The following is a 23,920-nucleotide window of genomic DNA, read 5'->3' as shown; positions in this document are numbered from 1 at the left end:
CAGAATTTAAAAAAAAATCAGGCAGCTACACACGGCACGCAAATTTAAGCAGTAAGCAGTAAGTAAGTTTTTTTACCAAATTTTTTCTGAATTTCAAAATTGTATAATGCATTTTTTTGAGACCAAACATCAACACACAATTTGAGCTCGTTTCATTCCAATTTTATCAAAATGAAAAAATCTTCCCATGTGAGCTGTTGAAGTTGTAAAAGAAAAGGAATGAAATGCTGTGTTTAAATTTTCCCTTCGTAGGGTCTAAAAAAATTGAGAAATGAATAGGAGCATTAATCTCATGTAATAAAATTTTATTAAAAATTGATTTTTTTTAAAATTTTTGCACCGAATTTGATTTTTAAGGGCGCATCAAAAATTTAAAAATGAACTAGAGCTCGTGAAAGTTCAACTGGATTATGTAAGTATTTTTGTTTTTTCTTACGTGTTATTTTGTGTTTTGAAAATATTTCCTGAATTTATCAAGCAAAAACATGATAATAAAGAACCTGCCTAATAGTCTTGAAAAAAATGACATTGTCAGATCGCGAACATTAACTACTTTTCAAGTGCGAATTGATTACAAGTAAGTAATTTTTTTACTCTCAAAATTTCTCACCCTAAGGAGCCAACGAGTGAGCAGATTTTAGACTGGGCCAGGTAGGACGTAGGTACTGGAAATTTTCACCTCGCAATTCAATCAATTTTTTCCAGGTTTATTACCCTGTCTTCTGAGTGAATGGGTGAACATTTGGTCAAATGCTAGCTCTTTTTGAGCGGCTATTCCCTTCAGGGACACCTTTAAACCTAAAATCTAATCTAAAATGTCAGATCCTTTCATGCACTTTGAGTGCAAATTGATTACCAGTATGTAATTTTTGTATTCTAGAAATTTCTCATCCTAAGAGCCAATAAGTGAGCAGCTGTCAGACATCAACCAGGTATTTTGAAATTTTCACCACACCATTAAACCAATTTTTCCAGGGTTTTGCCCCATCTTTCGAGTGAATGGGTGAACATATGTGAGGGCGCGTACGGAAAGGGACCTACCGACCAAAAAATGAAAAAATTTTTTTTTCCTGAAATTGTTGTAGGAACTCTTAGAGAATCGAATGGAACCTCCCAAACCCGCCAATAACTCCTATTTCATCGAAATTTTTCGCTTCTAAGTGAACCATGACAGAATTCATAATCGAAAAAACTTGAATGCAGTGCATAATCTGACCGGTAGAGGTCATTGGAGGGCGTGTGTGAGTGTGTGGTAAAGTGTAGGACCTTCGAAGTTGGAATACCCCTACGTAATCTTACAGTAACAACAAGAGAAATAACCGCGCGCAAAACTTTAAACTGCTCTCCTGTAAAATTTACGTTTTGGTCGGTAGGTCCCTTTCCGTATGCGCCCACACATATGATCAAATGCCAGCTCACATTGAGCAGCTATGCCCTTCAGGGACACCTTCAAATCAAAAATGTTATCCGAAATAAGTACCTTGCGGCTCTAATCAAACACTTCAAGTTCAAATTGATTACAAGTAAGTAATTTTTTTATTCTAGAATTTCTTCAATCCAAGAGCCAATGAGTGTGCAGCTTTCGAACTTTGTCAAATACTTGAAATTTTCACTTCACAATTCAACCAATTTTTTCCAGAAGGTGGACTGATACAGTCCGGAAAATAGTTGGCTCAGTTGCGACGTCAGCCATACAGGCCATACTAGCTCAATACAGAGAGGAATGGCGGTCATTATTGGGGGCACACTAGTCGCTTGCGACTATGACGTTTATGATGATGACCCCCCCATCTTTCAAGTAAATTGGTGAACATTTGGTCAAATGCTAGCTCACATTGAGCACCTATGCTCTTCAGGGACACCTTCAACTCTAAAATGTTATCCAAATAATCCTTATCGAACACTTCAAGTGCAAATTGATTACAAGTAAGTAATTTTTTTATTCTAGAAATTTTTCAGCCCAAGAGCCAATAAGTGAGCAGCTTTCAGACTAGGTTAGGTACTTTGAAATTTCCACTACACAATTCAACCAATTTTTCTAGGTTTTTACCCAGTCTTTAAAGTAAATTGGTGAACATTTGGTCAAATTTTAGCTCCTTTTGAGCGGCTACCCCTTTCATGGACATCTTCAAATCTACGCAAAATCCAATGGGAAACCAGAAGATGCATATTTACTCATTTTCAGTGCAAATTGATTACAAGTAAGTTATTTTTTTATTTTAGAAATTTTTCAGCTCATAAGCCAATGGGTGAGAAGCTTTCAAAATTTGTCAGGTATGTACTTGTTCAATTAATTTTTTCCAGGTTTATTACACCGTCTTTGGAGTGAATGGGTGAACATTTGGTCAAATGCTTGCTCACATTGAGCAGCTATACCCTTCAGGGACACCTTTAAATCTAAAGTTTTATCCAACATTAGTATGTAGGTATTAGTACCAGATTTCATCAAACTTTTCAAGTGCAAATTGATTACAAGTAAGTAATTTTTTTATTCTAGGAATTTTTCAGCCCAAGAGCTGATGAGTGAGCAGCTTTCAGAGTAGGTTAGGTATCTTGAAATTTTCACCTTGCAATTTCAAGTAAATTAGTGAACATTTGGTCAAATTTTAGCTCCTTTTGAGCGGCTACCCCTTTCATGGACATCTTCAAATCTACGCAAAATCCAATGGGAAACCAGAAGATGCATATTTACTCATTTTCAGTGCAAATTGATTACAAGTAAGTTATTTTTTTATTTTAGAAATTTTTCAGCTCACAAGCCAATGGGTGAGAAGCTTTCAAAATTTGTCAGGTATGTACTTGAAATTTTCACCACGCAATTCAATTAATTTTTTCCAGGTTTATTACACTGTCTTTCGAGTGAATGGGTGAACATTTGGTCAAAATGCAAGCTCACATTAACCAGCTATGCCCTTCAGGGACACCTTTTAAATCTAAAATTTTTTTCAACATTGGTACCAGATTCTAATATCGAACTTTTCAAGTGCAAATTGATTATAAGTAAGTAATTTTTTTATTCTGGAAATTTTTCAGCCCAAGAGCCAATAAGTGAGCAGCTTTCAGAGTAGGTTGGGCACCTTGAAATTTTCACCTCGCAATTTCTAGTGGCCAAATTTGAGCTCTTTTTGAACGGCTACCCCTTCATGAACACCTTCAAATCTACATAAGATCCAGTTGAAAAGTTTGCAGATCCTAGTATTATACACTTATGTGTAAATTAATTACAAGTAAGTAATTTTTTATTATAGACATTTTTGAGCCCAAGAACTGATGAGTGAGCAGCGTTCAGACTCGGTTGGGTACCTTGAAATTTTCACCTCGCAATTTCTAGTAAATTGATGAACATTTAGTCAAATTTCAGCTCATTTTGAGCGGCTACCCCTTCATTGACACCTTTGAATCTACATTAAATCCAGTTGAAAACTGCAGATCCATTTATACACTTTCAGAGCAAATTGATTACAAGTAAGTTATTTTTTTATTCTAGAAAAATGTTTCAGCCCATGAGTCAATGGGTGAGCAGCTTCCAAAATTTGTTAGGTATGTACTTGAAATTGTCACTACACAATTCAATTAATTTTTTCCAGGTTTATCACACAGTCTTTCGAGTGAATGGGTGAACATTTGGTCAAATGCTAGCTCACATTGAGCAGCTATACCACTTTAAATCTAAAATTTTATCCAAAGTTGGTACCAGATTCTATCAAACTATTCAAGTGCAAATTGATTTCAAGTAAGTAATTTTTTATTCTAGAAATTTTTTAGCCTAAGAGCCAATAAGTGAGCAGCTTAGTCAGGTACCCTGAAATTTTCACTTTACAATTTCAAGTAAATTGGTGAACATTTGGCCAAATTTAACCTCCTTTTGAGCGGCTACCCCTTCATGGACACCTTCAAATCTATGTACAATCTTGTCAAAATCATGCTGATATCACCTTTTACACATTAAAAGCAAATTGATTACAAGTAAGTAATTTTTTATTCTAGAAACTTTTCAGCCCAAGAGCCAATGAATGAGCATCTTTCAAACTTTGTCAGGTATGTACTTGAAATTTTCACCACCCAAATCAATCAATTTTTTCCAGGTTTATTACACTCTCTTTGGAGTAAAAGGATGAACATTTGGTCAAATGCTAGCTCTTTTTGAGCAGCTATCGCTCTTCAGGGAAACCTTTAAATCTAAAATTTTGTACTTAACATGTGACTTTCAATTGAAAATGAAAGTTTTTCTGTGAAAATCCTTTCACTAGGTACCTTATTCGTGATTCATTCAAGGAAGTAAATTAAATACTTATAAGCACAGGATGTTTCACATAAAAAAGTGAAAACGAATCGTTCACTGAAGCCGGTCGGCAGTCTTTCTAAACCTTGCAAAAATCAATTTTTTCATGATGAAATTTTGAAAAATTCATTGTTCTCATGAAAGAAATTGATTTTATTACGCTTTCTAATAATTTTTTTCAGAACTGTCTCAAAAGCAAAGCTTTCTAAAAAGAACAAATCAATACCTACTCATAATGGTAAATTTTTATGCTTGATAACTTTGTGCATCTTGACCATTTACATGCAGGAAAAAAATCAATGGATCAATTTCAAAAAATTTTCACATGAGAAGCTGGTCAAAAAATTAGATTGCGATACTTGAAAACAAAATTGAATTTGAGTCAACGTTCAGCCAGAGAATTGAAAATTCCTCAATACAATTCTGCGGATTTCTAAACCCCAATCCAATGATTCAAACGGAAACAAAAAATCAAATTGATAGTAGGTAATTTGCTATAAAATTTCATTATTTGAATTTTTTTTGACTTCTATTCTCTTCAACTGTTTCTATGGCCCCTTGAGGGAAAACTCAATGCACTAAACAATTCCTACTTTTCACAACACTTTGATAGCTCAAAAGAGAATATTATCACTTTATCACATTATAATAAAATTGAAATGCAACTGTGTCAATTGTGCAGGGATGTTTTTCGCTTTAGAAAAATTCATTTTTAGAATTTCATAATTTGAAGTGCTAAAACTTGGGCATTTTATTTCTAAGCAACCTGAAAGTTTCCACTTACTGAAAAAACATAATGAAGTATTAAATCATTTGAAACTTTTGAAAGAAGTTAATATACCTATGAAATGAATGTGTTATTTCACAGAATAGTGGCAATTATGAAAATGTGGAAAAGTAAGTGGTTAATTTTCAGATTGTGACAACTGTTGAAAATTACCAAAAATTGATGAGATTTTTTTACTAAACTTTTTACGTTCTTTTTTCAAAATTTCAATTGCAATATGAAATTTTTTTGAAATCGAAAACCGTTGCCACATTTGACCCCGACTTCGTTCCAATTTGTCCCAATGAGAACATTTTTTCTTGGGAGCTGTCGAAGTCGACAAAAAATTTGAAATGCTGCGTTAGAATTTTACACTTCTTTGGGTCGTAAAAAAATTGAGAAACGATTTGGAAAATTTTTCTCAAGTAATAAAATTTTATAGCAAATTTCTACCACCTTGATTTTTGTTGCTACGTAATTTGCACCTTCATTCATTTACATACATATAAATTTGGATTTGGAAATCAACCCCATAGTATTTTAGGAAAATTGAAAGAATTTTAAATTAGTATGTGAGTGATGACTTCAATTCAATTTTTAATTTCAATTTCATTCACACAACCCAATTTTTCAGGTCAACTTCTTGGATGAAAAATTTTGAAATTTAGAACATTTCAGTTTTTTCCCTCAAAAACATCAATTTTTTGTCGCATTTTTGTAATTGATTTTTAAAAAGTCATCGTAGAATTTTGGAATAAATAACGATTTCGATTTCGAAAGAAGAATCATCAGAAGCAATATTATAGAGTAGGTCTAATTATTATGACTTTTTTAAAACTCATTAATCATTTTTTACGAATCAATGTAGGTATTAGGTAAGTAGGTACATTTCCACTGCAGCCAAAAATTTTACTCGATATTCGAGAATTTGACAAATCAGATTGGCCAACTGAAAAATCAGTTTTATCAGTCAGTGCATTGTTAGCATACCTATCTTAGTCTACCTAATAATTATTTCAACGATCACATTTAATTGCATGAATGTGGGCTTTTACAATCCCACCCCAGCGATAGACTCTTTGCATGAAGGATTGGAGTACAGTATTTCCAAAACTTGCACATTGTGTAAGTTATTAATTCATTTCCCAAAATTTAATTAATTTGATAAATGATAAGATGACGCGCTTTCATTTCTGAAACCAACCTATAGATTATTGGTAGATATAAATGTACTTACATGTATTTTGATTTGACTCTGATTGATGAAATGAAATTCTAAATGAGGAGTGAATATTGATACTTATATAAGTAGGTAGGTCCTATTAAAGAAAACCACAAATACATCAATTTTCACCCATAGTTCGAATGCTTTCCCCATGAAAAAATAACGTTAGATGAAAAGAAATTACGTAGATCTGGTTCAACTTTCCTTTAAATTAAGGAAGTGAATGAATATACGGGTATTTATTCAGAGGATTTAAAAATAACAAGCGCGGGATAAAATCATCTCGTATCTCGTTTCACTCTTCGCATCAGCACGTTTGGGAATTATTTCAAAACAAGATGTACAACTACAAATACAGTACCTAGCTACCTACCATATACCTCCAGGTAATTTATCGAATCGTTGCAAAAATTTATACTGCGAATTAAATCGGAAAAATAAAACAAACTCGAGGTGCAGTGTTAGATATTCCGCAAATGATGAAAAATAAGTATAGGTAGGGTAGATGTACCTTACACTCCAAAGAAGCCGGAACCGAGAAACGAGCTTTCTCATAATGAAGTATCTACCCACTAACTATATCCAGCTGTATTTCATAATGTTTGATTTCATTTTACTAAAATTTTACCAAGTGTAAGTAAACGTTTTATTAAGCTAATGCTTCCGAGCAGAAAGCCATCGTTTGGAGACGAAGACGAGTACTTAGTACTTCTACTTACCACGAGTTAGTTATGTACTTATGGGGTCTTCTTATTCTTACCTTACAATGTAGGTAGTAGGTACACAACAAAAATGAGAAACCTTTTCACCGAGCTGTATTCGTAAATTGGAATATTATTACTCGTACTTACGTATTTACACAAAAACCAAGTATACTTTTAGTTGAATAAATGCTGCAACGATGAAAAATAAATTTAAAAACTGAATATTTCGCAAGAGATAAAGAAAATATGTACATCTTTCACGAAGAAAGATCCCGATGTAAATTAGATTTAGGGCAAAATTTTAATATCAGATAGGTAACAGGTACATGGTGCTTAATATTCAGATTTATGGCAAAATTATTGAGAATTATCAACCCAAATCATGATTTGCTTCCTTATAGGGAGGCGAAAAGCTACAGCATGACGAACGATTTAAGTATTATAAATGAAAAAAATAGTAGGTAATATTAGATAGGTTTAGGTACCTAACTACCTACATAAAACTCACCAGTACGAGGACGAGCATCAATAGAAATATCATTTGTCGCCGGAAATGATGCAATAAATCGATTGTTTTTACACCAATTCGATCTTTTGAAAATTGAATAGTTACTTGAAAAATTATAGCTACGAATTGATCGAAAAAATACACGTTCATTTTCGAACAAATAATTGAAAAAAATCGCGAGAAAAATTCCTCCACACAACATCTTTTCAACTTGACGAAATTCTGACGAGTTAAAAAGTGCAGCATTTTATACCGGATATTTCAAACACGAATACCTAGGAATAGATAACTGATAAGACCACTGACTATACATAGCGTCAACGTGAATCATCACCAAAATCATCGTCGAACCGTACAATCGGTTATCTTGAATTAACACAAGATGCGTGCGCAACCGATAACTAGTCAAGGAAGATATTTTTTTCTCGAATTTAAAAGACGAAGATCTTACGGGAACCTCATGAAGTGTCCCCCGTGGATTTGGATGAACAAAGGTCTCCTCCATTAAAGTTTTAACTTCCAGATTTCAGTTTAGCTCTCACTGTGAAATTTTGAATTTTCAAATTTTCAAAAAATCGCTACCCCGACGTTCAGTTTTTTTCCCACGACAACACCGTGGAAAAAACCGAGCGTCGGAGTAGCGATTTTTGAACAATATACCAAAAGAATTTTTTTTTGGAAATATCACTAACCGTAATCGAAAAAATTTCAGAAAAAACCGGTTAGAAAATTAGAAAAAAATTGAAATTTCAAAACAAGCTGGAGCATTTTTAAGAGTGGTCATTCCATGTCAATTCGACCCAGCTTTTTGAGTCATGTCTTTCGATTTCGCTCAATTTTTTTTTACAATATCTACCCACCCAGTAGGTAAGAAACCCGCCATCAGTTTGTTCCCAGTCTCCTCAGGTGGTGGGTGGGGGGGCTTCCATTATTTTCACATTGTCTCGAGGTACTCACCTTCAGCTGCGCATTCCTCCGAAACTATGATACTTTGATCAAAACTGATTTCACAGTTCGAAAGAGTATTGAATTTTGAACTTTTTAAGCATTTTGAAATTTTCAAAAGTTGAAAGTTGAACTTTCAAATTGAAAGTTCAAATTTCAAAATGGCGCTGTAAGTGGGAGCTACCATTTAAAATTCTGAAAAAATTTCCATAGGTGTACCTTTTGATGCTTTTTTGAAATATTTAATTTTCGAGATGGGATCTCTTAATAGAGGGGGAGCACCCCCACCGCCGATTTTGGGCAAAACTTTCGAAAAAATCTGGGGCATGTGATATATCGAATTGCATGTTTTTGGTAACGCTGAATACAAATATGACGTTAGATTTTGGATTGGACCCCATCCACGGCCTCCAGCACCTCCCCAAATGGGGTGAAAGTTCAAAATAGGGGTTTTTCGTGCGACAACTCTAGTAGTATGTTTTTGGTGACGCTGAATACGAATATGACGTCAGATTTTTGATTGAATCCATCCACGGCCCTCAGCACCTCCCCAAGGGAGGGACCTAAAAAGAAAACGGTTTCAATCGTGTGACAAATGAAATAGTATGTTTTCGATATCGCTGAACACGAATATATCCTTAGTTTTTCAAATTGACCTAACCCATGGCTCTCAGAACCTCCCCCAATTAGTGAAAGTCCAAAAAATTTGTTAGAGGCCGTAGATGGGGTCCTACAAAAAATCTGACGTTATATTCGTGTTCAGCATCACCAAAAACATACTATTAGATGTGTCGCACGAAAAAAAACTATTTTGAACTTTCGCCCCATTTGGGGAGGTGCTGGGGGCCGTGGATGGGGTCCAATCCAAAATCTAACGTCATATTCGTGTTCAGCGTTACCAAAAACATGCAATTCGATATATCACATGCCCCAGATTTTTTTTCGAAAATTTTGCCCAAAATCGGAGGTGGAGGTGCTCCCCCTCCATTAAGAGATCCCATCTCGAACATTAAATATTTCAAAAAAGCATCAAAAGGTACACCTATGGACATTTTTTCAGAATTTTAAATGGTAGATCCCACTTACAGCGCCATTTTGAAATTTGAACTTTCAATTTGAAAGTTCAACTTTCAACTTTTGAAAATTTCAAAATGCTTAAAAAGTTCAAAATTCAATACTCTTTCGAACTGTGAAATCAGTTTTGATCAAAGTATCATAGTTTCGGAGGAATGCGCAGCTGAACTTGAGTACCTCGAGACAATGTGAAAATAATGGAAGCCCCCCCCACCCACCCCCTGAGGGGACTGGGAACAAACTGATGGCGGGTTTCTTACTTACTGGGTGGGTAGATATTGTAAAAAAAATTTGAGCGAAATCGAAAGACATGACTTTCAAAATCGCCTTTTCTGGGTCGAATTAACATGGAATGACCCAGTATTCAGAGCTTTTTGAATGGGCAATAATATCGAATATACCGGGAAAAAATAAAGAAAGATTACCCAAAATTTTGACCATAGGTAAGTGGAAAAATTACCTTCAAAAACTGTAGCCTAACTTTAACCTAGACCGTTGATAAAAAAAATGATCACCCCCTAACCTTGACCGCAACCATAAAAAATGAATAACTTAACCACAATCTTCAACATAAATTTTGAATTTCTAGTGAAATTTTTAGCCATAACTTTAACCAGATTTTTTTTTTGGTCAAGAACTCCAAAAAAAAGCGATCAACGTAAGTATAGAAATTTCAATATGAACAATTCAGAGTAAGTTGCGAAAAAAAAGTTCAGGATTTAAAATTATACGAGTGGTTCAGTGTAGGTAGCCCTATTTTGAATTGAATGAAGTTACAGAAAAAAACCTCTAGACCCAGAAGTTTCCCAACAGGGGAGATACGAGTATGAGCATTCATGGAGGAGGAATTTTAAAAAAAATCGTGTTTTTTGCTCCAGTCGCAGCCCATTCTCTCCTAGGAAAAAAGGGCCCAGCGATGAATAATATGCCCACTATTTGCGATTCTGCGTCGGCGAAGGTCATTGCAATAAAAATCCAAAGTGATTGAAAATTTACAAAAGCTTATTTTAGGGTTTCGTCTTTTGAAATGATTTTCTTTTCGATTATTAGGTACCTATAGGTACAGGTGGATACATGCGAATAAAAATTCAAATAAGTACATACTTACATCATTTCTTAAACTTGAGGAATATTTTGGAACACAGTGGTGCCAATTTTTTTAGTCAACTCTACAAATTACAAAAACCATAAAAAATTGATAGCCAAAGTCTGTAGCTAACTATTTTGCTCAATTTTTCAAAATATGAGCTGGTGATTGAAATATAGGAACCACTGTATTCCAACATATCCCCCTTCCCATTTCAGAAATGAAATCTTTCAACGTTTTCACATATCCTAATTACCTAATGCTCAATATTTATAGCTCAGTAGAACCCTATTTAAGTGGTCTTGGATTTTTCGATAAGGTTGCAATAATTTCCAAGTCGAGACGCGACGTAGAAGCTCAAAAACTGTGTACTGCATGAACTAGGTAGTTGGCACACATTATTGGCTTTTGAGACGTAAAATTTCTTTCCACGATGCTTTTCAGGGAGGGAGCAGAGTAAATTTTGCATGAAAAATACCAAAAATTCTCCCTTTAGAAAATATGTCCAACCAGTTGTAGCAAAGTTAGAAGCTACCTACGTAGGTATATCAGCTATTCACTGATTGCAAGAGATTTTAGCTTCTCGCGTTTTTCTCCAAAATTAGTTCAAAATGTAGAAAATATCCGTGATTTGTTATTAAAATGTCAAGAACTGATGTTTTGACATGAAGAATAATCTGATAAAATCGGAAAAAATGTCATTTCTGAAACTGGGGAAACGTTTTGAAAAGCAGTAGGCTGCAGTAGGTATCCATTTTTTGGACACCATTATCAATTTCGAAAACACAAACAAATTTAGACCAATTTTTCGAATAGGTATTTTTATTTTCATTTTTTGAAATTTTGTAATAATGTAGTAATGAGTAGTTATACCAATGCATTCTAAACATAGGGGGGGCGTGGAAAAGCGATGGGTCAAGAGAGGGGGTGCTGAGACTTAAATTCTCCCAAATTTTCTCGCTAAATTTTCTCAATTTTTTGATCCGGACCCTCTCTTTCCCTCACACCAAAATTCTTCCAGCTAATTGGCCGGAGGTGGTTGGTTTGTACGTTCACGAATCGAGTTCCTGGAGTTACCACATATGTCTAATGTTTTTTCAGGTGAGGTGTTTTTGTTTTTTTTTTTTTTTTCATTTGAACATTTAATAGATTTTTATAAAAGTTTGATCTCAATTTGAAAAACAAAACGCAGAGATTCAAGCGAATGGAGGGCCACAAATTCAAAAAACTATTTTGAGTGGTAAAAGACAATATTTTTGTGAAGAGTTCATTTTTTTGAAAACTCAATTTTACAATTTGAATGTTGTACTTTGATTAAGTAGAAATTTCGATTTTGAAATAAAAGAAAAGCATAAACTGGTCCGAGCAAAGTGAGAGCAATAGCTTGTAGAATTTTATGCTCGGAGAAGGTGAAATAGCATATTTTTTTGGTTTAAACATGCCTCGGGGGTCCACGGTGTCTCGGGACCCCTGACGACGATCACCAGGTAACATCATAGGCAGATCAGTCACAACCTCCACCTGCTTGAGATTGTCTTCGAAATCAATTGTTGGATGATTTCGAAAAATAGAGTTTTCAAAGATACAATAAAAACATCAAAGAAAGAAAAATCATAATTTCCGAACGTATATTTTGCAGATAGGTATTCAACAAAATTCGATTTTCTGATATCAAGCATGGCGTCGACACAGCAAAACAACGCAATCACTTTTTTGAAAACTGTGAAAGTCAGTTGAAGTTTTCACGAAAAATAACTGGAAATTGAATCCTACTTTCAATTTTCATGACGAAAGTTATTTGATGAAAACATGATTTTCTAACCGAGTCGTCCGTTCGAAAATCAAGATGAAGAATAAGCCACCCATTCGGCTATTCCTGATTGCAAGAAGGTGTTTGCTTCTTAAATGTTTCCCATCGCATCATTGCTATTAACGTAATCGATTGAAGTACCTACTGCTGACATTTAATAATTGTGGGTACGGTATTTTTAAATGAATTTGAATCGCATCTTAGAGACCTAACTTTGAAAGAAGTACGGATGAAGGTGTTTTTAAGGCTTGGATTTTTTCAAAAAGTAGGTATCAAAATCCCAAAACGTTTGATTGAGATGTTACCACTAGGGAAATCTTTTTCCTTGGTGATATTTTCAACTTACAAATCTTTTTCAGGGCTACTCTCGATCTGATCGAGAAAAGGTGTGATTTTGAGCCAAATTTTTTTCCAAAATAAAACCCTAAAACCTCAAATTGTATGATTGGGCAGTCATAACTTTGGGAATCCTTCACTGCAATTGTGTTTTCGAGATCACTTTTGATATGGGCTTTGAAACGCTATTTACAGCATTTTTTTCGAAAAATGTGGGTATCGAAAAAGTGCCATCTTTTGAATTTTAATTTCACCATGCTTTAAATTTTTCAACTCTGTGTGTAGGTTAAATGTATGTATTTTGGTATTATTTTAGAATAGCTAGGTAATGAAAAATTATAAAATTTCAAACTCATGAGAACAGTATTAGATATTTTCAAATTTTCAACTGTAATTTTAATCATTAACCAAAATTTTAACCGTAACTGGAAAAATTACCTTCAAAAACCATAACCTTAACCACAATCGTAGGTATTACTGCAATTACCTGCAAAATAAATTTTGAATTTCTCAGGGTAGGTAAGTCGCAAAAAAAAAGTTCAGGATTTAAATTAAATTCACTGAAACCCTATTTTGAATTGAATGAGGTTACCCAAAAAAAATTTCTAGCCTCAGAGGTTCCCCAACAGGGGAGATGTGGGCATTCATAGAGGAGGTATTTTTGAAAGAAACGTGTTTTTTTTGCTCCAGTCCCAGTCCTTTCTCTCCTAGGAAAAAATGGCCAGCTGTAGGTATACGTATTATATGTACCTAGCTCACGTCTGTAGCCATTTTGCTCAATTTTTAAGAAGAAAAATATTTTCAAAACACGAATGATCAGAAAAAAGATAATTTGTATACTTAAGTTTTCAATCACTCAGTGGAATTCTTGTAAATGGTTTTAGATTTCGATAGCAACAGTTTCCAAGTCAACGCAGAAGCTCAAATACTGTGTTTTGAAACTAGATAGGAGGCACACAATTTTGGCTTTTGAGATGTAAAATTTCTTTCCACGATGTTGTGCAGGGAGGGAGGAGAGTGAATTTCGCTTGAAAAATACTAAAAAACCGTCCCTGAACTCAATACCTACAAACAGAAAGCCATATCAGCTACTCACTGATTGCAAGAAATTTTATCTTCTTGCGTTTTTTCCCCAACATTATAGGGAACGGTCACTAAAAAAAATTATAATTATGCAACTTGAAGACTTTCATTAGATTTCTGTTTCTGAACCAGCTTCCGAATTTCGCATTTGGCATTTCGTTATTCAAGGATATTGATCTAATCTCAATGAAACCGTAGAATAACAATGTTATTTGAGGTGAACTAAGTGGGTTTTTTTTTTTTTTTTAGTTTGAACATTATTTAATAAATTTTTATAAAAGTTCGATCTCCATTTGAAAAACAAAACACGCAGAGATCCAAGCAAATCGAGGGCAACAAATTTCAAAAATTTGAATTTTGAGAGGTAAACGACAATGATATTGTGATAAGTTTATTTTTTTGACAACTCCATTTTAGAATTTGACTGTAGGTGCTTGATTAAAAATTTCGATTTTGAAATAAAAGAAAAAGCAAACTGACCCCAGCGAAGCGAGCGAAGGCAAAATCTTGCGAAAATTTATACTCCTATAGAGAAAATGAAAATAGAATATTCTTTGGTTTACACATGGCCCCGGGAGCCGTGGGTGTTCCGGGGGGAGGGGGAGGTCTCTGGCGATTATCAGGTAACATCATAGGCCAGGCCAGTCCGTCACGGCGGCTTCATCTGCTCGAAATTATCTTCAAAATCATTAATCAATTGGATAATTACGAAAAATGGAGTTTTCAAAGACATCAATAAAAACATCGAAAAAAGAAAAATCATAATTTCTGGACGCATTTGCAAGTATTCAACAAAATTCGATTTTCTCACATCAAGAATGGCATCGAAACAGCAAAACAACGCCATCACTTTTTTGAAAACCGTTGAAAAATTTTTCGTAGGTAGCTGAAGTTTTTGCTAAAAATAACTGGAAATTGAATCTTATTTTCAATTTTCATGACGGAAGGCTAAACCCCGACATAGCAACACCCCCGATCATTACGAATTGGAAAATCCATCGGCTATTCCTGATTGCAAAAGGGTCTTTGCTTTTTAAATGTTTCCCATCGCATCATTGCTGATGTAAGCATTCACAAGACCAAATATAGATAGGTAGTGATAGATGATACATATAGATTTCGATTGAAGTACCTACTGCTGAAATTTTGTTAAAATTGCGGTACCTATTTTTAAATGAATCACCTAAAATTGCATTTTAGAGACCCAACTTTGAAAGAAGTGCGAATCAAGGTGTTTTTGAGGCTACAATTTTTGTAAAAAATACATCAAAATCCCAAAACGTGCGATTGAGATGTAGGGAAATCTTTTTTCTTGGTGATATTTTCAACTTACAAATTTTTTTCAGAGCTACTCTCAATGTGATTGAGAAAACGTGTGATTTTTAGCCCAATTTTTCCCCCTAAATAATACTCTAAAACCTCAAATTGTATGCATGATTGGGCAGTCATACCTTTGGGAATCTTTCACTGCAATTATGTTTTAAAGGCCTCTTTTGACCTGGGCTTTGAAAGGGCACTTGCAGCATTTTTCCAAAAAATGTGAGTCCGAAAAAGTGCACCCTTTCTCACTGTTATCAAATTTGTTCGGCATTTGATACAGAAGACGTGAAAAATGACCCATTCAAGCTCTATGCTTTAGCGAAAAAAATATCAAAAGTGTCCAAGAGGTCCCTGGTGAGTTCAAATATTCGCTTGGTTCTTGAAAACCAATACTTATTGCCCCTTCAACCTCATGATAAGGTCGTTCATTTTTTTGATTCAACTCTTCACGAAAGTGATATCCCAGCTCATGAAAAAATGTCAAAATTGAACAACGGAAAATTAAAAGAGAATCCTAAAGTACGAGTAGGTACACTACCAATGTAAATTTCAGGCGCTGAAATTCGTTTCTCAATTTTTAGCGAATTTTCAACATTTTAAATCTGGTCAATTTCCTATGAAAAAAATAAAAATTTGATCAAATTGACGACAAAGGTCGAAACTTGGTTTACATCCTATTCTCGACCTCCAGAGTGGATCAGTCGTGGTTTTGAGCTATTCAGGAGCATTTGGCAGATCTTCTGGTTTTCCAGTTTTCAAAAAAATGCCATTAAATAGGATCAAAATGAGATTCAGTCCTTATAAATTCGAATTTACCATAGTTGTGACACTTTTGACTGACTCGATGACATATTTTCAAAATTAGTTTGTGAGCGGGACCAAATTCAAAACTTTCTTGTCTGGTGATTTTTTGAAAAAATAAAAAATTCGCGAACGTGTAATCGAAAAATGCTCAATTTTTGATATTTTTAAGCTCTAGAGTAGTAAATGTGGGTTTATAGATAATAGATTGCAGTTTGAACCTATTTATCGATTTTTTTTTTCTAGAACTGGAGAATTCAATAATCTGTTAGAGGCCCCAGAACTAATCTTGACCATAACAAAAATCGACTGGGAAGGTCAAAAATAAGGTGCAAACTAAATTTCAGCTTTTTTCGTTCACTCGTCGCGAACAGTAAATTTTAAATTTTAAATTTGAACTGGCTCAAACGAATTTTGAAGAATATATGCACCCCTTTCACGATAGGATCCCGCAAAAAAAAACGTTCCGTAGGAATTACTTAGACCGAATAAATCCTCTCATTTCATCTAAAATTCCAGCACCAGTAATTTAAAAAAAAGACTACTGACTACTGGGAACTGAATTCTCGTCCTATACTGATTGAAAATGAAAAAAATCTCAAAAATCTTTTCGATATTTTGTTAAATAATGTCAAAACTTAAATTCTTCAGGGGAAAAAGTTTAAAAACTTTATTAGAATTTTTAAAAAGATAGATACGGTTTTGCGCGAACGATTTACTAAGTATATTACGTAGGTTAGGTACTCGTAGCAGATAGTAAGTGTATTTTTATATCTTTCTAATGTGTTTTTTTACATGAACTTGAGTAGATACGAATATCAAGAATGCGGATTCAAAATAACCCCAATACCACAGATCAAACTTCAAAGAAAATTAAACTAGAGATCTTGACTCAATCAACAATAAGCATCCATAAAAATTCGATCTCAATCTAAAAAACAAAACACAGAGACCCAAGTGAATCGAGGACAAAAAATTTCAAAAATTCTTATTTTGAGAGGTACCTAAACGACAATGTTTTTGTGATGAATTTATTTTTTTGACAACTCAGTTTTAGAATTTGAATGTATTAGGTACTTAATTAAAAATTTCGATATTGAAATAAAAGAAAAGCAAACTGTCTCCAGCGAAGCGAGGGCAAAAGCTAGCGAAAATTTTTGTTTATAGATAAAGTGAAAATAGCACATTTTTTTCTTGTTTAAACATGGCCCCGGGAACTGTGGGTGTTTGGGGGGATCCCTGGCAATTGACAGGAAACATCATAGGCCATGTCCGCCACGGCGGCTCCATCTGCTCGAAATTGTCTTCAAAATCAATTGGATAATTTCGAAAAATGAAGTTTTCAAAGACACAATAAAAACATCGGAAAAAAATCACAATTTCTGAACCCATTTGCAGGTATTTAACAAAATGACATTTTCTGATATCACAAGAATGGCATCAAAAAAGTAAAAAAAAAAAAAAAACGCCGTCACTTTATTGAAAACTGTTGAAAAATGGTTCGTAAGTAGCTGAAGTTTTCGCTTAAATTAACTAGAAAAATCTTATTTTCAATTTTCATGACGAAAGGTACCTACTTGATGTAAACATGATTTTCTAAAACAACGAATCACGTACACCACATCATTCACTTATAAATCAATTGGAAAATCTATCAGCCACTCCTGATTGCAAAAGGGTTTTTGCTTCCTAAATGTTTCCCATCCCATCATTTCTAACGTAAGCATTCACTTAACCGAATATGCGTAAAGATAGGTGAAGATTTCGAATGAAATAAGGTTACTGCTGACATTTTGTTAGAATTAATGGAGAGTATAAAGTACGGTATTTTTAAATGATTTAAAATCGCATTTCAGACACCCAACTTTGAAAGGATTGCAGATGAGGTGTTTTTGAGGCTTGAATTTTTTCAAAAAATACCTCAAAATCCCAAAACGTACGATTGAGATGTTACTACTAGGGAAGTCTTTTTTCTTGGCGATATTTTCAACTTACAAATCTTTTCAAGGGCTACTCTCGATATGATGGAGAAAAGGTGTGATTTTGAGCCCATTTTGTTTTCAAAAATAATACCCTAAAATTTTTCAAATAATGTGATTGGGCAGTCATAACTTTAGGAATCTTTCACTGCAATTCAGTTTTAAAGGCCACTTTTGACATGGGCTTCGAAATGGTACTTGCAGCATTTTTTCGAAGAATGTGGGTACCTACTGAAAAAGTGCCTTCTCCCTCGCTGTTATCAAATTTGTTAGGCACTCGATAAAGAAGTGAAAAATGACCCATCGAGCTCTTTGCTTTAGTGAAAAAAAAAACAAAAAGTGTCCGAGAGGTTCCCTGGTGAGTTCGAGTATTCACTTGGTTTCTGAAAACCAATAGGGTTAGGTACTCAGAGCCCCTTCAACCTCACAATGAGGTCGTTCATTTTTCGATTCAACTCTTTACAAAAGAGATATCCCAGCTAGCACAAAAATGTCAAAATTGAACAACGTAAAATTAAAAGAGGATCCCAAAATACACCACCGACACAAATTTCAGCTGCTGAAATTCATTTCTCAATTTTAAGCGAATTTCTAAAATTTTAAAGGTCAATTTCCTATGAAAAAAATTAAAATTTGATCAAATTGACGACAAAGGTTGAAACTTGGTTTACATCCTGTTCTCGACCTTTAGAGTAGATCAGTCGTAGTTTTTGATCTATTCAGGAGCATCTAGCAGATCTTCAGGTTTTCTAGTTTTCAAAAAAATGCCATAATAGGATCAAAATGAGATTCGCCCCTTATAAACTCGAATTTACCACACTTGTGATCCTTTTGACTAACTCCAGCACATATTTTCAAAATTATTTTGAGCCGGACCAAATTCAAAATTTTCTCGTCTGGCTATTTTTGAAAAAATGGAAAATTCGCCATTCGCCAACGTTTAATTGAAAAATGCTCAAATTTGGATATTTCTAACCTCCTGAGTAGTAAATCTGAGTGCTGCACTGATAACACAATGTTTAAGAATAATTCAGTGCTGTGAAATCGGAAAAAAATCTACAACGTTCATCTCCAGAACCTTCAACTCCATATAAAGTTGGAAATCGTCAGTCGGTTCAAAACTCACGAAATTACTCGCCAGCCCCCCCCAAACATTATATGTAGTTCGAGGCTCCAGCTCCCTGGATTGAGATAATATCACTTTTATATGTATGTAGTAAAATCATATTTTATCTACATGCAAGTTGAAAAAAATGCCAAATTTTATCGAAGAAGGCCGATTACTGAACCTACTGGAGCCTATTTTGTTGCACATTCAAAATATCGTACTACAAAAAAATCTTTCGTATGCGCTTGAAACTTCGAAAATCAAAATCGGAGAAATAAGTTCACTAAAAAAAGTTCGTAGAATATGAAAAATGATCTTGGGTTTTTTCTTAAAACAGTACGGAAGTCGCTATGAATTCTTCAAATAGGGCCAAACGGCCATTGTGACTGCAAAAACAATGCAAATTGAAAACCCCCACTCTGTTTTTTGTTTTAGGGTTTAAACTGTCAATTAAGACTTCTTTCAACCAAATCACTTGATACCTATCAACTGTTGTCCAGAGTTACCTATCGTTACTTTATGGTATACTCAACACAGATGAAACGGGAAGGTAGGATTTCTATTAATTCATTTTCTGAGCACATTTTGAAAATCATGAGAAGTGTGTACAAATAATAATTAAATTAATCTCAAGTGTTACACACGATTAGTTGTTTCCCAGCCTAGTTTTCTACATATTTTTTTTACCGGGTAAAACAATAGAAAATCCATATTTTTGTTCTCTAATTTTTTTTTACATCCCCTCCCCTACTTTCAGAATATTGGCTCGATGACGACCGTTTAAAGACGTGATATCAATTTCCTTCATTTTTGGGGAAGTATTAGAATGTATGGCTCTGGACTTTTGTAAATACATTATCAAAAAACCACTTGCTACAGTTGATATGCATCAATCTTTCGCAAATGCTGAATCTTGTTAAGGAAATGTACACTGATTTCAAAAATCTTTTTAGTTTTTAGTTAGGTTCATTAGATCAGAAGAAATTTCAAGATATGTCCTTAGGGGGGTAAAAAAAATAGGACTGTTACCCCTATAAAAAGTTTTTTTTTTGGCAAAAAATTGATTGCCATAGTTCAATGGCTTTTTGAACCATAATTCAAAATTTTCATATTATGCCACTCGCCAACTTTCCCCAACCTGCCCGACATTGTCTTCAAAATCAATTGGATAATTTGGAAAAATGGAGTTTTCAAAGACACAATAAAAACATCAAAGAAAGAAAAATCACAATTCCCGGACGGATTTGGAGGTATTCAAACATTTGATTTTCTGATATCAAGCGTGGCACCGAAAAAGCAAAATAACGCCATCACTTTTTTGAAAAGAGTTCAAAATTTTTCGTAGCTGAAGTTTTCAATAAAAATACCTCACTGGAAATTGAATCCTATTTTCAATTTTCAAGACAAAAGGCACCGTATTTATGAAGTCCGAAAATGAACAAGCCATCGATGCGGCTATCCTTGATTGCAAAAGGATTTTTACTTCTTAAATTTTCCTCATCGCATCATTACAAGCATTCACTAGACCAAATAAGTTGTGATAGGTGAGTAGATTTCGATTGAGTACCTACTGCTGACATTTTGAAAAGTATACAGTAATTAAAAATCGTATGAAAAAAAATAAATAAGTTACTGACTACTGAGAACTTAATTCTCATATCTACTGATTGAAAATGAAAAAAATCTCAAAATGTCAAAACTTATACCGGTCTACAGGTAAATTCTTTAGGGAAAATTTTTTTGAAACTTTATTAGAATTTTCAGAGATACGTTTTTCACGTGACTTTGTGACTATTTAGGTTACTCACTCGTAGTTGGGTCATTCCACGGCAATTCGACCAGGAAGTGGTAAGAAGGGTCAGCAATTTTTTTGAAATTTTTTCTATGGAAAGACCTACCAAAGGGATGACCAATGGCGCAAATCGCAGCCCTCTAGCCCTTTTTTAAAGGCTGCTAGGGGGTGTCAAAGTTTTCAGTGAACTTGAAATATCATCCACTTCAGCAGTGGATTACTCGATAACCACGATACCTACCAAAATGGAACTTCTTCCAATAGGTAGAGGTTCTGAAAGGCTTTTTGGTGATATCATGAAAATCAGTGTCGCCACTTTTTTTCATACGAAAAATTAGCTCGAAAAATTTCGAAACGTAGTTTTCATATAGTTCCGAGTCTCAAAAATTCTGAAAAAAATATATTATGGACAACTGTTCATACTGAAAAACATACTAAGAAATTGGAATGGCATTATATAGCAAAATCGATTTAAAAAAATTAAAATTTTGCAAAAAATGTGATTTTTTGATTTAAAACATGAAAAAAAAGTTTTGACTGGTGAAGTTGACCCATTTGACCCCTTTTTTTACGTATTCGTTGAAAAAGTTGAAAAACCCCCTTCACTCAGTGAAATTAACTCATCACAAAAAAATCCAAAAAATAAACAAATTTTAATTTTTTTGCAATGAGTGTGATTTTTATCAACTTTTTCATGAAATACGCCAGAAAGAGGGTAAAATAAGACAACTGAATAAATTTAAACTTTTTTTGATGTTTGGAATTGAAAATTGAATTTTTTCGAATTTTGATTTTTTGTGATGAGTTTATTTTATCGAATGAAAGGGGGTTTTCAATTTTTTCAACAGATACGTAACAATAAGGGTCAAATGGGTCAACTTTACCAATCAAAACTTTTTTTCATGTTTTAAATCAAAAAATCGCATTTTTTCGCAAAGTTTAAATTTTTTTAAATCGACTTTACGACAAGTTACCATCCCAATTTTTTAATATGTTATTCAGCATGAACAGTTGTCCATATTACATTTTTTTCAGAATTTTTGAGACTCGGAACTATATGAAAACTACGTTTTGAAACTTTTTAAGCTAATTTTTTGTACGAAAAAAAGTGGCAACACTGATTTTCATGATATTATCAAAAAGCCTGAACCGCTAACTATGGAAAAAAGTTCCATTTTGGTAGGTATCGCGGTTATGGAGTAATCCACTGCTGAAATGGATGATATTTTAGGTTCACTGAAAACTTTGGCACCCAATGGCTGCCTTCAAAAATGGGTAAGAGGGCTGCGATTGACGCCATTGGTCATCCCTTCGGAAGGTCTTTCTATAGGAAAAATTTCAAAAAAAATCGCCGAACCCCCCTAACACTTCTTGGTCGCATTGACGTGGAAAGACCCATAATTTAATCTCACGTCCTACACACAATAATTAGTTTTTTCCTAGCCCAGTTTTCTACATCATCTTTTCAAGAAATGAATACACTAATGATAACGGAAAGGGCACTTTTTGGCGTAATAAACTAATCTTTTTTTAGGAAACGTTGAATTATTAGCTTGAAATTTCAAAATTGAAACTTTTGGCTTTAGCTTTCGGCTGTCTCGATTTTACCGGCTTTTCGAAGAAAAGTCAGGTACTGTATTTGTCTCAACTGTGACAGTTTCGGTCCGGACTAAATTTTCTTTGCGTTTTGGGGTGTTGGGATCATTGTGGGACCATTAGTTTTTTTTCAGGTTTCCTTAAAGTTTATATATATATATATATATATATATATATATATGTGTTTATGTACCAATTTTGTGGCAGAGTCAACTCGAAACCTATGAAATTTTGAACAAAGTGCTTTATCCCTCCCGACTGGTGTATTGCCGAAATTTTGAGATTTCGAGTTTTATTAAAATCGGTCCAGGCGTTCCCTCGATATTTCAGATTAAGTGATATTTTTTGTCATTTTTGCGTCCTTTTGCAGACTTCCTCATCAGTTTTGTTTTTGGTATACCTATTTTTTTCTAAGAATAAATATTTTGCTTAGCAATAATCAGTAACATCTGTCTTAATATACCCAAACGATTTCTCAGTTTATTTCTTGTTAGGAACTCGATGGAAAGTCGGTTCACGTGTTCCTCTGACAGTTCAGCTTAGGTAGGCCTAATTTATTTTTGGTGGCATTTTTGCAGACTTTTGCAGACTTCCTCATCAGTTTTGTTTTTGGTACACCTATTTTTTTTTTAAAGCATAAATGTTTTGCTTAGCAAACACCAATGTCTGTCTTAATACCCAAACGATTTCTCAGTTTATTTCTTGTTTCGAAATATTTAGGTTTCGAGATGGGACTCTTTGACGAAGGGGGAGCACCCCCACCCCCAATTTTGGGTGAAACTTTCAAAAGAAAATCTGGGGCATGTGATATATCGAATTGTATGTTTTCGGTGACGCTGAACACGAATATGACGTCAGATTTTTGATTGGACCCCATCCATGGCCCCCGGCACCTCCCCAAAGGGGGTAAAAATTAAATAAAGTGTTTTGTTCGTGCGACACATGAAATAGTACGTTTCTTGTAACGCTGAATACGAATATGACGTCAGATTTTCTATCTATTAAATTCTAAAAGCAATTTAATACTAAAATTTGCATATTGAAAGACATTGTTATGAATTCTATTTGAAAAGAACAATATGAAATCTCCAAATTTGCTTTATTGAGATTTTATTTGTTTTTTAAATTTATTTCAATGAATTGAAATATTATGCAAATTTAAAATTAATTACGCTATTGTAATACTTGAGAAACTAGTGAATAAATAACTGACCCGAAGTTGATTACGATGTAGATATTTTTTTTATATTTATAAAACTGTTATACTGATATAAATATAATTAATATGTTTTTAATACGTTTTTCAATTCTGAAAAGCCGGTTATCTCACGCTTTTTTGCGTGAGTGTTTTTTTAAGGCTTGCTTTAGCCAAACTTTTGGCTTCCAATGGCTTTCCCTTATATTTTCAAGTTAATAGCTTTCAGCTACATATATTTAATTAGGCTTTCAGCTTTAAACTTTTGGCTTTAAGCTTTTGACTTTAATTTTTTAGGTGTTAATACAC

General features: G+C 33.9%; 1 protein-coding gene across 2 annotated transcripts in view; it reads right to left on the bottom strand.

The window, feature by feature from the left end:
* The window catches only part of LOC135847977 (uncharacterized), a 746,225-nt gene that overhangs the window by 163,558 nt on the left and 558,747 nt on the right, over positions 1-23,920 (bottom strand). The window lies entirely within an intron of this gene.

Source organism: Planococcus citri, chromosome 1 (genome assembly GCF_950023065.1).
Source record: "Planococcus citri chromosome 1, ihPlaCitr1.1, whole genome shotgun sequence".
In the NCBI taxonomy this organism is placed as follows: Eukaryota; Metazoa; Arthropoda; class Insecta; order Hemiptera; family Pseudococcidae; genus Planococcus; species Planococcus citri.
The sequence above is the reverse complement of the archived record's forward strand: the minus strand, read 5'-3'. Positions and strand labels throughout refer to the sequence as shown.